We start from the raw sequence: 15,679 nt of genomic DNA on the forward strand, positions 1-15,679 counted from the left end.
ATAATTTGCTGGGCAGAGATTCGCTCTTGCCACCTATCAGCTATCCACATCCCAGGTGTAGAGAACTGGGAGGCGGATTTTCTAAGTCAACAGACTTTTCATCCGGGGGAGTGGGAACTCCATCCGGAGGTGTTTGCACAATTGGTTCTTCGTTGGGGCGAACCAGAACTGGATCTCATGGCGTCTCGCCAGAACGCCAAGCTTCCTTGTTACGGATCCAGGTCCAGGGACCCCAAGGCAACGCTGATAGATGCTCTAGCAGCGCCTTGGTCCTTCAACCTGGCTTATGTGTTTCCACCGTTTCCTCTGTTCCCTCGTCTGATTGCCAAAATCAAGCAGGAGATAGCATCGGTGATCTTGATAGCACCTGCGTGGCCACGCAGGACTTGGTATGCAGAGCTGGTGGACATGTCATCCTTTCCACCATGGACTCTGCCGCTGAGACAGGACCTTCTACTTCAGGGTCCTTTCAACCATCCAAATCTAATTTCTCTGAGGCTGACTGGCTTGAGATTGAACGCTTGATTTTATCAAAGCGTGGTTTCTCCTAGTCAGTCGTTGATACCTTAATTCAGGCACGAAAGCCTGTCACCAGGAAAATCTATCATAAAATATGGCGTAAATATCTTTATTGGTGTGAATCCAAGGACTACTCATGGAGTAAGGTCAGGATTCCCAGGATATTATCTTTTCTCCAAGAAGGATTGGAGAAAGGATTGTCAGCTAGTTCCTTAAAGGGACAGATTTCTGTGCTATGTATTCTTTTGCACAGGCGTCTGGCGGATGTCTCAGACGTTCAGGCATTTTGTCAGGCTTTAGTTAGAATCAAGCCTGTGTTTAAACCTGTTGCTCCACCTTGGAGCTTAAATTTGGTTCTTAAAGTTCTTCAGGGGGTTCCATTTGAACCTCTTCATTCCATAGATGTCAAACTTTTATCTTGGAAAGTTATTTTTTTTGGTAGCTATTTCCTCGGCTCGTAGAGTTTCCGAGTTATCTGCCTTACAATGTGATTCTCCTTATCTGATCTTCCATGCAGATAAGGTAGTTCTGCGTACAAAACCTGGGTTTTTACCTAAGGTGGTATCTAATAAGAATATCAATCAAGAGATTGTTGTTCCGTCTTTGTGTCCTAATCCTTCTTCAAAGAAGGAGCGTCTTTTACACAATCTGGACGTGGTTCGTGCTTTAAAGTTTTACTTACAAGCTACTAAAGATTTTCGTCAAACATCTGCCTTGTTTGTTGTCTACTCTGGACAGAGGAGAGGTCAAAAGGCTTCGGCAACCTCTCTTTCTTTTTGGCTAAGAAGCATAATCCGCTTAGCCTATGAGACTGCTGGCCAGCAGCCTCCAGAAAGGATTACAGCTCATTCTACTAGAGCTGTGGCTTCCACATGGGCCTTTAAAAATGAGGCTTCTGTTGAACAGATTTGCAATGCGGCGACTTGGTCTTCGCTTCACACTTTTTCAAAATTCTACAAATTTGATACTTTTGCTTCTTCAGAGGCTATTTTTGGGAGAAAGGTTTTACAGGCAGTGGTTCCTTCCGTTTAAGTACCTGCCTTGTCCCTCCCTTAATCCGTGTACTTTAGCTTTGGTATTGGTATCCCACAAGTAATGGATGATTCGTGGACTGGATACACCTTACAAGAGAAAACATAATTTATGCTTACCTGATAAATATATTTCTCTTGTGGTGTATCCAGTCCACGGCCCGCGCTGTCATTTTAAGGCAGGTATTTTTTAATTTTAAACTACAGTCACCACTGCACCCTATGGTTTCTCCTTTCTCTGCTTGTTTTCGGTCGAATGACTGGATATGATAGTGAGGGGAGGAGCTATATTGACAGCTCTGCTGTGGGTGTCCTCTTGCAACTTCCTGTTGGGAATGAGAATATCCCACAAGTAATGGATGATCCGTGGACTGGATACACCACAAGAGAAATAAATTTATCAGGTAAGCATAAATTATGTTTTTGTGCACATGCACGTGAAGCATAGGTAGATATTCTCAGTGCTCCAGCATTTTAAATACTGAAGCTGCTCAGCTCGGCAGTGGGGCTTGTACCATGTCAGCAATTAACATATGCTGACAGGATCAGCACCTGGATGGTGCTTGCTGATTGGTGGCTACATTTAGCCACCAATCAGAAAGCACTACCCAGGTTCTGAACCGAAAATGGGCTGGCTCCTATGCTTACAATCCTGCTTTTCCAAATAAAGATAGCAAGAGAATGAAGAAAAATTGCATGCTCTACCTGAACCATGAACGTTTAATTTGGACAAGACTATCCCTTTAACAGCCAGTAATCTTCCATCCCATCTATCAGTAATTCCTGTATTTCCTGTTATTTTAAAAATCCAAATAAACAATGTTAGTGTAACATTTTCTTATGCACGGAACTTCATATACATGATGTATTTTTGAATTGGTTTAATATCATTTGTTACCGTTTCTGTGGCAGCAGATCTAGTGTACCTAGATCATGAACATATGTGCATATACCACATCCTTGTGAAGATGAATTGCACATTGCCAGCAGAACTAGACACACGCTGCAGGTTTAGTATCTGGGTTCTGTGAGGCTGCAGTAATAAGACTATAATTACCATCTGCCATTGTTTCCTGTTTAACCCTTACAGGGTACCTGTGTCATGTGCTGCCAGCTCACGGTGCCTTTAAGCCTCACCCTTGCATGCTGTAAGTAGAGTTGTTACATACAGTGAGCGATGATAGCACATTTTTATACGCCTGCTGCTCTACAATAAAGCAGAGGATCCATTCTCCAATCATTTCTTTCAGTTCTGTCTGGGTGAGTCTTGATCCCACCTCTTTTTACCAGTCGACAATTTCCCTTTTTGTTTTCCAGAAAAGCAATTAGCTGCAAAGTGTTTGTCTTGCTTCTATTATAATGTATATATATATATCTTTTTTTCTTTTCTTCCAGAGATCAGATTTATTATTGGTTGTTCATTCGGGAATCCTGTGCTTGTCTGATCTAATATGTGAGTTTGAGAAGAGGGCTTTCAGTAAAGGAGCATCTGTTGTTTGTATTCCTTATGCCTGGCATTGATCCTTTTGCTTCTGTGATTAGCTCATGTTTCTTGCCATTTGTGTCCGCATTGATTTTTTTTTTTTCTTGCTCTCTATGATAATAAATAGCCCCTCACCCTATGTGCAAGATCTAAAACGCTGCTCAGTCCGTATCTTCGTTTAGGCACATGATTATGTAATCACTAAACAGATTTGTAAATTCTATACAGCTACATGCTGGAGTTCATTTATTATACACAACTGTAAACAAGCTACAGCTCCTCATACCACACTGCAAAAAATTAATAATACTCTGTCCAACTTTATATAAAATATAAAATTAAAGGACCAGTCAACACAGTAGATTTGCATAATCAACAAATGCAAGATAACAAGACAATGCAATAGCACTTAGTCTGAAATTCAAATGAGTAGTAGATTTTTTTTTCTGACAATTTTAAGTTATGTCTTTTTCCACTCCCTCTGTACCATGTGACAGCCATCAGCCAATCACAAATGCATACACGTACCATGTGACATCCATCAGCCATTCACAAATGCATACACACTTATTCTTGCACATGCTCAGTAGGAGCTGGTGACTCAAAATGTTTAAATATAAAAAGACTGTGCACATTTTGTTAATGGAAGTAAATTGGAAAATTGTTTAAAATGGCATGCTCTATCTGAATAATGAAAGTTTAATTTTGATTGAGTGTCCCTTTAACATTTTGTAAATTCATTTGAAGTGGTATTTAATTTTTCCTTGTTTTTAGCCAATGACTATTATTAAAGGGACAGAAATAAATGTTAATTTTTTTGCTGACAGGAAGTGCAACTGTGCTTTAAAGGGACATTACATTGCCGTGTACAAATACAATTGCATAGCTTGTGCTTGCTTCGGCAGCACATATACTAAAATTGGAACGATACAGAGAAGATTAGCATGGCCCCTGCACAATTGCATAGCTACTACTCACCATAGTGTTTCCTACTGTGGCTTTAGCCCTATCCAAAATCATTCTGCTATTTTTACCAATTACGAATGCTGGTTGGTGAAGCTCCACATTCCCGTATTGGGCGGCCATCTTGTATTTTAGGTATTCTCACACCTTGTGACAGAGGCAGTGGGAGTTTTGCATTTTAGCAGTGGCTGTGTTATTTTATAATATTCATGAGGGATTATATATAAACTTTAACCATTGTAAAACTCTTACTCTGGGCCCTATGATCAAAAATTCTCCGGCATAGAGAGATGAAGCAAAATTTGGGGGATGATTTTTAAGCCTAATATTTTTACAAATGTTTCTCTCCTTCACATCCAGAACCCTGCATAGTGCGCTAAACATCTCTCAAGCTCGTTTGAGCATGCGCTTTACATCATCGTGCCCTCTGTATTATGCTCCTTAACCTGAAGCACTAAATATAGCTAACAAAAAACCAGCAGTGTCACTTATCTGTGAATGTGCACTGCTTATGTCAAAGTGTACAAGAATACCTAAGCGCCAACTTGGCAGCACCAAGTATAACGATACAAAACTTTGCCAGCTGACACTTGTTAACATAAAAGGATGATTCAGGAGTAAAAACAGCTTGGTGTGTAGTTGCTGCACTGTTGTAGTTGTGCCCAACAGTTTAACCCCTTACCGCCGTTATGACGTTCCATGCCATCCTAACTGTGCTGGGATTTAGCGCCGTATCCTAACTGTATCCTAACTGGGATTGCAGGCTGAAGGGCGTGCCCCCCCCCCCCCCCCCGGCATGACCCCATCATTGAAATTATGTGATTGCATGAACAATTGCGTGATTTCAATTTTTTACTTATTTGTTTACATCAGAAGTTTATTCGGATGTAACAAATAATTATAGGCAGGAAGTGGTAAAGTCCATTTAAGGCCTAATTGCTTATTGGCTGTTCAAGCAAAACTTCCTTTGCTTTATTGGTGAATAGTAACGCTTCTTAGAAACATTGACAAAAAAGTTTTTGCTATAAAAAAAACATGCATGTAGGTGCAACAAAGAAAAAAAATAATTTTGTGTCCCTATAAAGAGATACTAAACCCAATTTTTTTTTTTAGTCTTGTCAAAATTAAACTTTCATGATTCAGTTAGAGCATGCAATTTTAAGCAACGTTCCAATTTACTTCTGTTATCAATTTTTCTTTGTTCTCTTGCTATCTTTATTTGAGAAGCAGGAATATAAAGCTTAGGAGCCGACCCATTTTAGGTTTAGCACCCTGGATAGCGCTTGCTTATTGGTGGCTACATTTACAGCAGTTTTAAGAGATTTTTAGGTTTACTTCTATTATGAAATTTATTTTGTTCTTTTGATGAAAAACATAGTTTGTCTATTGGTTATTTGAGCCTACCTAGCTAGCACCTGTGCCTCTTAGTAGCATGCAGGCTATTGGGTCACTACCCCTGTATCAATTGTCATAAAGATAGCAGCACTGCTTGTAGCAAATTATTTCTGTTTATTTCAAACCTTAGAGCATATTAGAACATTGGAATGTGACATATTTACAGTAAATACACATTTTTCTTCATAAATGGAAAGAGTCCACAGCTGCATTCATTGCTTTTGTGAAATAAGAACCTGGCCACCAGGAGGCGGCAAAGACAGCCCAGCCAAAAGCATAAATACTCCTCCCACCTCCCTCATCCCCTAGTCATTCTTTGCCTTTCGTCCCAGGAGGTAAGCAGAGAAGTGTCAGAATTTTAATTTGTCTCTTATGGAGGGTAGTACTGTTCGACATGGGATCGGAGTTTTAAGTAGTCCTGTCAGTCTCTCAGTGAGGGCTTGGATGAAAGTTAGAGTCCGGAGATGCAGGAAGAGTCTTTCTGCGAAAACATCCCGACTCCTGTTAACAGCTCCTCAAGCAATCAGCGTTTAACTTCGTTCCTGCTACCTGCTTTCTTCTCTCAAGTCCATGGTGGAGGCGAGGCTACTATCCGTCACACTTGAAGGGCCTTGTTCGTTTCATTTTACTTCTTCATGAATGTACTGTAACTTGTTTGTTCCTGCAAACACACATAAAAAATACAGGGTCTCAGTGAGAGTCCTTTAAGTGTCTTGGAATCAAGGCTTAATATCTCCTGAGGGACACTATTGAACAGGGTTTTTTTTAATCATGTTTGTTATGTGATTCAATCTGCTTATGTGTAGTGTTTACTGGGCTCATGGCTTAGAACATAACTGCCTTTTGAAGTGACGCGACCTAACGGTCGGGCGCACTTTTTGTTGGACTGTGCAGTTCACCTTGTGACCGAGCGTATTTATGTTCTGGTGTTCCATTTACGCATTCCTGACTGTGTGGCGACGTAAAATTTTAGTCTGCTAGTGTCTGGTACATAGGAGGTGGTGAGTGCCCAGCCATCGTGGGTGTCAGGTGCCGTTTAAATTGTTTTATATATATATATATATATATAGTCCATTTTTGGGTATCCTTGATCCAGTTATGGAGGATGCTGATGTTGAGATTGGTCAACATTCTGATTCAGATTCTTCATCCTGTGAAGAATGCGAATTGGCCCCATTGACTCAGGTCAGTCGGTTATGTTCTTTAGGCCGTCATAGAGCGCCTTGTTCCTCGGGCTCAGGGATTCAAGAGACTGCTGAGCCATCCGCCTCGGGGGGCCCTGTCCTCTGGGAGGCGAGTTCCCTACTGCTTTCTACTACTACACATGCAGTTAACCCAAGTTATGTGTTTCCGCCCCCCCCCCCCCCCCCCCCGGAGGTTGTGGCACGTTTTCTCTTTTACATACTTTTGGCACTTGCGCGTCTGCAAAGTCCAGATGTTTATTCACAATTGTGCTTGTGACCGATTGCCCCAGGTCTTTCGACCTCTGGAGGGCATGTACAGTTCCCTGCAGGTGTAACTGTTCCTGAGTGTTGTGCCTTTAGTTACAGACGGGCTCGACTTAGTGTTTTACTCAGACACGTTTTTGAGCTGCTTGGAGACCCTATCCTTCTTGGGTATGGGACTCATCAGTCTCTTTCGAACGGCTCACCTCGTTAGACATGGGGGGATGAAGTAATCTCCTTCAGTCTTGTTATTGAGATTAGAGCTGCAACAACTAATCGTCATAATCGATAATAATTGATTATGAAAATAGTTGTCAACGAATCTCATAATCGATTAATAGATTAGTTGGTTTGCAATTAGTTGGTCTGTGCACAACACCAGCTGCTTCACTCCAATGAACTCCTGCATATGGTATTGTGTTTTATAGTTATGTCCTTAGCCTAAAGGACGTCTACAGACGTCTACTTTTCACTTTTTCAGGACAGTATGAGTTTACAACTACCCCTGGCTTATATGCAACCCAGATATAATAGTCATTTGGATTGTTTATATTAAATCTGGTGATTTGGAACTATGCTTTTCATGATATAGTGCTGAGCTTGTTGTTTACACCTTGCCCATAGATTGATAGGAGATATTTAAATTGATGTGCACTATTATCTGTTTGCACAATTATTAGTGTATTGCTTGCTATTGCTGATTATATGTACTGTATAAATAAATGTGTAAGGCTGTGTCCTGTAATTGATATACAGTCCTTAGCGATTTTGTTTTTATTGTTTTTTTTTAATATTTTTAATAAATTGTGATATGTACCAGATTCAACCTTTATAAGTATATATTTGTTATTTTTAGAGCGGACTAGATATTTCCATTAACCTTATAGCTGGTAATTTACCAATGCATATAGATATTCAAGATATTTTTATGTTAGAATGAAGTCAAGGGTTACTTTATTGAGAGGCCCCTTGCCAAGGTAGAAAACACTTAGCATTGGTGAAGAGCTAACAAAGATAAATATCCCACTTTGGTGAAATTGACAAAACCCTACTTATACACCTCAACAGCCTTTTCTCTGCTGCAGGAAATATAGCTGCAAACAGAGAACCATCCTTAGCCACAAGCATGTGGACATGCTGAGATGTTTGCATTTCAATGCAAAGTTTCTGAAAGAGTGAACAGAATGTTATTAACAGTGATAGTCTAACTCTTTCTAGTTCTACCTCTTTTCAAACAGTTTATGGTTTTGTTTTGTTTAATTATAAAACTGTGCTCTGCTGCTTAAAAATTGAAGAAACAGTTGTGTTAATGTACAGTTTTAGTCTGAAGTTTATATTTGTAACACTCATTATGTGGATTTTATTTAAAACATAGAAAACTATTATTGATTCTCTTTTTATCCGATTAGTCGATTAATCGAAAAAATAATCGGCAGATTAATCGATTATGAAAATAATCGTTAGTTGCAGCCCTAATCGAGATCTTTCCCAGTTTTGTTGGAAGAACAGGGTTTCCGTTGGGCTGGTCCTGTGGACCTTCTGTTCTTTTTGGGCGTTAACGCTCGGGTTGTCTGTTATTTTATTTTATCCTGTTAGGATTCATTTTCTTTTTCATACTATGCTTCCTGCGGGAACTTCTCTGGGATCGATACTCGCTGTTTGCTTCTGTGGAAGTTGTCTCTGAGGGTGGATTTAGCCAGCTTGGCAGTTATGACTCTGGTTGCAGGCTGGTCCTGCTTGGGTTCAGATCCTCTGTCTTGCGGCTTATTCAGACATGTGGTGCCTAATATACCTTGCTGGTCAGGTTGGGGTGCCGAGTGCTCTTAAAATTATTTATGTTTCTTGTTATTTGTTTCTCAAATTTCAGCTAAGCATTCTCAAGAGGTGTTGCGGGGCCGTGCGGCTCTCGGGATTGTTTCAGTCCTAAATAGCCGTTTCTCTGGTGACTGGGTCAGTGAATTTTGTTGCGTCACTCTCTGTTGCTTCCGATACCCTTGGAACCTAGAGTATTACTTCCCACTTGGTTGGAAAATTAGAGGGTTTAGCGCCTCTTTTCCGCCGGTCAGGGCAGTTTTGCTTTCGGAAATTGTCCTTTTTGGAATTGTTCCTTTAGTGGTTCTCTTCTTCATTGAGACCTCTTGGATTGTCTGTTTCTCCTTGTGGATGGGTCGCCTTCGGGGGACTTGGATTCCCTTCGGGAGTTGGGAGTTTAGACAGTAAGGTCTTTTTTGGGCTCCGGTTAGGGGTTCTTCCCCGGTGTTGGGAATGCTCTGCATCTCCTTCTTGGGATAGAAGAGGTCCTAGTGGTTTTCCAATCCTATGGTTTAAGTATTGCCATCCCGGTGGCATCCAAACCCATGTTTTACTGCCCTCTGACTTCGAATCTGAGGTGATGTGGAGGGTTGATGTTGCTCTGTTCGGGTGACTTGTCCTCTCTGTTCCCCTTGTGTCTAGAGCTTGTGGCTAGCTGGACAGCTAGCTCAGCATTCTAATGCTCTGTGGCTACTCTGTACTGTAGCAAACAAGGGTTGCTAGTTCGATCCCCGTCAGAGGTCTACTCAGCCTTTCCTCCTTTCGAGGTTGATAAATGAGCAGCACCTTGTGTCCCTTAGGAAGATTAGCCACACTTTTTATGCACAATCAGCTTGCTCTTTGGAGTGTTGGGCTTCTTCAAGGGGTGGTCTCTTCCCTTTGGGTCGGGCCTTGCAGGGCTTCTTGCTCTTGTTATCCGGTTTATTCTGGATTTTTTCCTGGGAAGTCTGCTTTTTATATCAGATGGGGAATTTAGTGCCTGGAAGATTAATCCAAACTTTCTTTTGCAAGATGTACCGAGTCCACGGTTTCATCCTTACTTGTGGGATATTATCCTTCCTAATAGGAAGTGGCAAAGAGAGCACCCACAGCAGAGCTGTCTATATAGCTCCCCCCTTAACTCCACCCTCCAGTCATTCTCTTTGCCGGCTCTAAGCAGGAAGGGTAAAGTGAAAGAGGTGATAAACTGTTAGTTTTTATTTTTCTTCAAGCAAGAGTTTGTTATTTTTAAATGGTACAGGTGTGTACTATTTACTCTCAGGCAGGAGATGGATGAAGATTTCTGCCTAGAGGATGATGATCTTAGCATTTGTAACTAAGGTCCACTGCTGTTCCCACAGAAGCTGAGGAGTATTACTAAACTTGCATAAAGGGGCTAAACTTATGGTTGACACTCTGTTTGAATGAGATATAGCAAACGGTTGTGTGTTCTGGGAGTGCTGTTAATAATTATTAAAGGGACAACTGTATTGAGGGTACACTTGGCTTTTTTAAAACCCACATGGCTGTAAAAACGCTTGGTATGTTTTTTTGAAGGCCTCAGTAACATCGAGTGAGATGGGCGGGTCCTATTTTCACGCCTCAGTTGCGCAGTTGTTTTCTCTAGACAAGCAGCAAGCTACAACACCGGAGGGTCCTGGTGAACTTCTTGGGCCCAATCGAAGCTTTATCCCCACATTACCAATCCCTAAGGGCAGGTAGGCGCCACAGCAGAGCTGTGGCAAGGTGCTGACAGGGGTTTTACCGTTTTTTTGACACTTGTCGATCCGGTTTCCATATTTGGGGGTTAATTGGTTAAATTGCTTGTGGTGCAATCTTCGGAAAATTTGTGATAATTTTAAGAAGTTTTGCAGTTTGTGTATGCCTTTTTTCTCTTAAAGGCACAGTACCGTTTTTTATCATTGTTGTTTTTTCATTAAATAAAGTGTTTTCCAAGCTTGCTTGTGTCATTACTAGCCTGTTCAACATGTCTGACATTGAGGAAACTCATTGCTCAATATGTTTAGAAGCCATTGTGGAACCCCCTCTTAGAATGTGTCCCACATGTACTGATATGTCTATAAATTGCAAACAGCATATTTTGACTTATAAGAGTTTGGATGATTCTCAGACAGAAGGAAATCAGGTTTTGCCATCTAGTTCTCCCCAAGTGTCACAACCAGTAACGCTCGCACAAGTGACGCCAAGTACCTCTAGTGCATCTAATTTTTTCATCTTGCAAGATATGGCCTCAGTTATGAATACTACCCTCACAGAGGTGTTATCTAAACTGCCTGGGTTGCAAGGGAAGCGCAGTAGCTCTGGGTTAAGAACAAATGCTGAGCCTTCTGACGCTTTAGTAGCTGTACCCGATGTACCCTCACAATGTTCAGAAGTAGGGATGAGGGATTTGCTATCTGAGGGAGAGATTTCTGATTCAGGAAAGATGTTCCCTCAGACAGATTCAGATATGACGGCATTTAAATTTAAGCTAGAACACCTCCGCTTATTGCTCAGGGAGGTTTTAGCGACTCTGGATGATTGTGACCCTATTATAGGTCCAGATAAATTGTGTAAAAATGGACAAATATTTAGAGGTTCCTGTTTACACTGATGTTTTTCCGGTCCCTAAGAGGATTTCAGACATTGTTACTAAGGAGTGGGATAGACCAGGTATTCCGTTCGCTCCCCCTCCTGTTTTTAAGAAGATGTTTCCCATATCTGACACCATGCGGGACTCATGGCAGACGGTCCCTAAGGTGGAGGGAGCTATTTCTACTCTGGCTAAGCGTACAACTATACCTATTGAGGACAGTTGTGCTTTCAAGGATCCTATGGATAAAAAATTAGAGGGTCTCTAAAGAAAATTTTTGTTCATCAGGGTTTTCTTCTCCAGCCTATAGCGTGCATTGTTCCTGTAACCACTGCAGCTGCCTTTTGGTTTGAGGCTCTGGAAGAGGCTCTTCAGGTGGAGACCGCATTAGATGATATTCTGGATAGAATTAGGGAACTTAAGCTAGCTAATTCTTTCATTACAGACGCCGCTTTTCATGTGGCTAAATTAGCGGCAAAGAATTCAGGTTTTGCCATTTTAGCGCATAGAGTGTTATGGCTTAAGTCCTGGTCGGCTGATGTGTCATCAAAATCTAAGCTTTTGACCATCCCTTTCAAGGGTAAGACCCTATTCGGGCCTGAACTGAAAGAGATCATTTCAGATATCACTGAAGGGAAGGGTCATGCCCTCCCTCAGGATAAGTCAAATAAGATGAGGACCAAACAAAATAATTTTTGTTCCTTTTGAAACTTCAAGGGTGGTCCCGCTTCCTCTTCTCCTGCTGCAAAGCAAGAGGGGAACTTTGCTCAATCCAGGCCAGTCTGGAGACCTAACCAGGCTTGGAACAAGGGTAAACAGGCCAAGAAGCCTGCTGCTGCCACCAAGACAGCATGAAGGGGTAGCCCCCGATCCGGGACCGGATCTAGTAGGGGGCAGACTCTCTCTCTCTCTTTGCTCAGGCTTGGGCAAGAGACGTTCAGGACTCCTGGGCTGTAGAAATCGTAACCCAGGGGTATCTTCTAGATTTCAAAGAGGGGAGATTCCATCTTTCTCAATTGTCTGTAAACCAGACAAAAAGAGAGGCGTTCTTACGCTGTGTAGAAGATCTATTTACCATGGGAGTGATCTGCCCAGTTCCAAAAACAGAACAGGGGCAGGGGTTCTACTCCAATTTGTTTGTGGTTCCCAAAAAAGAGGGAACCTTCAGACCAATTCTAGATCTCAAGATCCTAAACCAATTCCTAAGAGTCCCATCCTTCAAGATGGAGACCATTCAGACTATTTTACCAATGATCCAGGAGGGTCAATATATGACCACCGTGGACTTAAAGGATGCGTATCTACACATTCCTATCCACAAAGATCATCACCAATTCCTCAGGTTTGCCTTTCTGGACAAGCATTACCAATTTGTGGCTCTTCCCTTCGGGTTGGCCACGGAGCCAAGAATCTTCACAAAGGTGCTAGGGTCCCTTCTGGCGGTCCTAAGGCCGCTAGGTATAGCAGTGGCGCCTTATCTAGATGACATCCTAATTCAAGCGACTTTCCAACTAGCCAAGTCTCACACGGACTTAGTGTTGGCCTTTCTAAGATGTCATGGGTGGAAGGTGAACGTAAAAAAGAGTTCTCTTTCCCCTCTTACAAGAGTTTCATTTCTAGGGACTCTGATAGACTCGGTGGACATGAAAATATTTCTGACGGAGGTCAGGAAATCAAAGATCTTGACCACCTGCCAAGCTCTTCATTCCATTCCTCGGCCGTCAGTGGCTCAGTGTATGGAGGTAATCAGACTAATGGTAGCGGCAATGGACTTAGTTCCATATGCTCGCTTACATCTCAGACCACTGCAACTATGCATGCTCAGACAGTGGAATGGGGATTATGCTGATTTATCTCCTCAGATAAATCTGGATCTAGAGACCAGAGACTCTCTTCTTTGGTGGTTGTCACAGGATCACCTGTCCAGGGGAATGTGTTTCTGCAGGCCAGCGTGGGTTATAGTGACGACAGACGACAGCCTACTGGGCTGGGGTGCACTCTGGAATTCCCTGAAAGCACAGGGTTTGTGGACTCAGGAGGAGGCCCTCCTACCAATAAATATTCTGGAATTAAGAGCGATATTCAATGCTCTTCAGGCGTGGCCTCAGCTGGCTTCAGCCAGATTCATCAGATTTCAGTCGGACAACATCACGACTGTGGCTTATATCAATCATCGGGGGGGGGGGGACAAGGAATTCCTTAGTGATGATAGAAGTTTCCAGAATAATCCGATGGGCAGAGACTCACTCTTGCCATCTATCAGCGATCTATATCCCAGGGGTAGAGAAATGGCAGGCAGATTTTCTAAGTCGTCAGACTTTTCATCCGGGGGAGTGGGAACTCCATCCAGAGGTGTTTGCTCAACTGGTTCAGCTATGGGGCACACCAGAATTGAAATCTGATGGCGTCTCATCAGAACGCCAAACTTCCTCGTTACGGATCCAGGTCAAGGGATCCTCGGGCAGTACTGATAGATGCTCTAGCAGTACCCTGGTCGTTCAACCTGGCTTATGTGTTTCCACCTTTCCCTCTCCTTCCACGTCTGATTGCCAGAATCAAACAGGAGAGAGCTTCGGTGATTTTGATAGCACCTGCGTGGCCACGCAGGACTTGGTATGCAGACCTGGTGAACATGTCATCTCTGCCACCATGGACTCTGCCACTGAGACAGGACCTTTTGATTCCAGGTCCGTTCAAGCATCCAAATCTAATTTCTCTGCAACTGACTGCTTGGAGATTGAACGCTTGATTTTATCAAAGTGGGGTTTCTTCGAGTCGGTCATAGATACCTTGATTCAGGCTTGAAAGCCTGTCACTAGGAAAATTTATCATAAGATATGGCGTAAATATCTTTTTTGGTGCGAATCCAAAGGCTACTCATGGAGTAAGATCAGGATTCCTAGGATGTTGTCTTTTCTCCAAGAGGGATTGGAGAAAGGTTTGTCAGCTAGTTCCTTAAAAGGACAGATATCTGCTTTGTCTATTCTATTGCACAAGCATCTGGCAGATGTCCCAGAAGTTCGGGCTTTTTGTCAGGCTTTAGTTAGAATCAAGCCTGTGTTTAAACCTGTTGCTCGGCCATGGAGTCTAAATTTAGTTCTTAAAGTTCTTCAGGGGGTTCTGTTTGAACCCATGCATTCCATAGATATTAAGCTTCTATCTTGGAAAGTTCTGTTTCTAGTTGCTATCTCTTCAGCTCGAAGAGTTTCTGAACTATCTGCATTACAATGTGACTCGCCTTATCTTGTTTTCCATGCTGATAAGGTGGTTTTGCGTACCAAACCTAAGCTTGTTACTAACAGGAATATCAATCAGGAAATTGTTGTTCCTTCTCTGTGTCCTAATCCTTCTTCTAAGAAGGAACGTCTGTTGCACAACTTGGACGTGGTTCGTGCTTTGAAGTTTTATTTGCAGGCAACCAAAGATTTTCGTCAAACATCTTCTTCGTTTGTTGTCTATTCTGGAAAGCGTAGGGGTCAAAAGGCTACGGCTACCTCTCTTTCCTTTTGGCTGAAAAGCATCATTCGTTCATTCGTTCATTCTACTAGAGCGGTGGCTTCCACATGGGCTTTTAAAAATTATGCTTCTGTTGAACAAATTTGTAAGGCTGCGACTTGGTCTTCGCTTCATACCTTTTCCAAATTTTACAAATTTGATACTTTTGCTTCTTCGGAGGCTATTTTTGGGAGAAAGGTTTTGCAAGCAGTGGTGCCTTCCGTTTAGGTTCCTGTCTTGTCCCTCCCTTCATCCGTGTCCTAAAGCTTTGGTATTGGTATCCCACAAGTAAGGATGAAACCGTGGACTCGGTACAGCTTGCAAAAGAAAACAAAATTTATGCTTACCTGATAAATTTCTTTCTTTTGCGATGTACCGAGTTCACGGCCCGCCCTGTCTATTCAAGACAGATAGTATTTTTTATTGAAAACTTCAGTCACCTCTGCACCTTATAGTTTCTCCTTTTTCTTCCTTGGCCTTCGGTCGAATGACTTGGGGGTGGAGTTAAGGGGGGAGCTATATAGACAGCTCTGCTGTGGGTGCTCTCTTTGCCACTTCCTGTTAGGAAGGATAATATCCCACAAGTAAGGATGAAACCGTGGACTCGGTACATCGCAAAAGAAAGAAATTTATCGGGTAAGCATAAATTTAGTTTTTGTGGGGCCCGGGCTCTTGTCCTGATCTTCCGGTTGTTTTTACTCTGCGTTTTCTCTTTGGAGATCCCGCTGTGGGATGTTACCGGACCTTATGATCCTAGGACTGGCCTGGGGGTTCCAGTTTCCGGGGGTACTTGGGCTTCGCCCTTGTTCTGGCTTTTCTGTTTTACAACTTAGCCAGATTTATTGGGAGCTGGGGCTCCTTTGGCCTTGTCTTGTGCCGGACAATACGGTTCCCCTGGGACAGCCAACTAACGTGACCTGATGGTGGGCTTTCCTACCTAGCAAACGGAAAGGTTTGCGGTTGC

At 42.5% G+C, this 15,679-nt stretch overlaps 1 protein-coding gene and 1 pseudogene across 4 annotated transcripts in view; both read left to right on the top strand.

Moving 5' to 3' along the window:
* The window catches only part of RUFY3 (RUN and FYVE domain containing 3), a 237,395-nt gene that overhangs the window by 50,445 nt on the left and 171,271 nt on the right, over positions 1–15,679 (top strand). The gene's annotated exons all lie outside the window — the stretch shown is intronic.
* On the top strand, positions 3,923–3,992 carry LOC128650660 (uncharacterized; annotated as a pseudogene).

This window comes from Bombina bombina, chromosome 2, assembly GCF_027579735.1.
Source record: "Bombina bombina isolate aBomBom1 chromosome 2, aBomBom1.pri, whole genome shotgun sequence".
Classification (NCBI taxonomy): domain Eukaryota; kingdom Metazoa; phylum Chordata; class Amphibia; order Anura; family Bombinatoridae; genus Bombina; species Bombina bombina.